The sequence below is a fragment of the Chaetura pelagica genome, unplaced genomic scaffold (assembly GCF_000747805.2).
Source record: "Chaetura pelagica isolate M959 unplaced genomic scaffold, ChaPel_1.0 scaffold356, whole genome shotgun sequence".
NCBI classification, from domain to species: domain Eukaryota; kingdom Metazoa; phylum Chordata; class Aves; order Apodiformes; family Apodidae; genus Chaetura; species Chaetura pelagica.
In genome coordinates this window covers 4,686,651-4,687,999 of record NW_009953964.1, presented here as the reverse complement: position 1 = coordinate 4,687,999, position 1,349 = coordinate 4,686,651, and positions in this window count along the sequence as shown.

Here is a 1,349-nt window from a genome sequence, read left to right as displayed (position 1 = left end):
CCCGGGCCCCGCGTTACGGACAGGGATGTGCGGGGCCCCGGGAAGGCAGGGGAATGTCGCAGGGAGGAGAGCACGGGAATGGAACCTGCGCCTGCGCTTTCTGCCTGGTCCAGCGCTGCTCAGAAATGCTTCGTTTCAGGATTGCAAAATTCCCTTTTCCTCTGATGTTTCAGCCAAAGTGAGGGGAGGAAAAGAATTTTCCTCGATTTGGGGACAACCCCTCAAAACAGCAGCGTGCTCTAGGAGATGCTGGTGCAGGGATTAGTGACACCCCAGCACCTGCCTGCCCCTGAGCAGCAGGGCATGTCTCCAGGGCTTAGGACATGTCTCAGATCATTGCTTTCAGCTGCCTTCACTGCAGCCCTTCCTCTGAACAAGGATTTTGCTGCCACCCCCAGGGAGAGGACACTGGGCTTGTCCAACAGTCCTTGATGGGCATCCTATCTGGGCACCTTGAAACCACCCCAAGGGGCTCAATAAAGTGTTTCCCACTCCCCATGTCCTATAGCAGCCAATGCCATGTCACAGACAGAAGTGACAGCCAAATCAACAGAGAGCAGGGATGACAGCTGGCAGGGTAATGTGCCCCTGTGGGGCAGGCACAGGTCCCGTACCTTCCCACTGGCCTTTGCTTGCTGTGCCAAGCCCAGCTCTCCTCCCTCACAGCTGTGGGCTTGTACCAGGAGGGAACATTCACCCTGCTGGCGCTCGCAACTGCATCACCCACTTCTTGGCTGGACCCTCCCCCAGCAGAAGCTCAGCTGTCCTGCCAGCTCTTCTCCCTGCTCCCACTTGCAGTGCCTGGTGCTGCATTGTCCAAAGCAGGTGCCTGGCCTGACCCAGTCTGGGTGACAGGCACGGGGGGTGGCACTTGCTGGGCAGGTGGTGGCGGGCAGAGGCAGAGCTGCCCTCCCTGTGCTGCTGCTTATGCTGTCTTGCTTTTATCCTGCCAAGCCACCTCCTCCCTGCCTTCACTCCTCACCTCCTCCGCAGGCAGCCTGCCCGGCAGCATCCCTCCCCCAGCTGGGGCCTGAATCCTGCTGAGCTGTGCGCTGGGCTGGCGTGGGCTGTGCCGTGTCTCTCTCTCTCAAGGCCTCCTGCCCGGGACCAAGCACTATCTGTGATGCTTTAGGATCTGCTCCATCCTCTCTGGCATCAGTTGGAGCAGAGGACGTTCCCTGAGAAGGAAACGGCATGAATCGGCTCTGATTTTTCACACCTTCCACAGGCAGAGAGGAGAGGGGAGCACGCTGTGCTGGGCAGGGTACCAGGGCTGCACACCAGGGGCTGCTACCAGTGTCTGTGGCAGAGACACCCACAACTTTGCCCGCTTCCTCCCCCATCCCCGG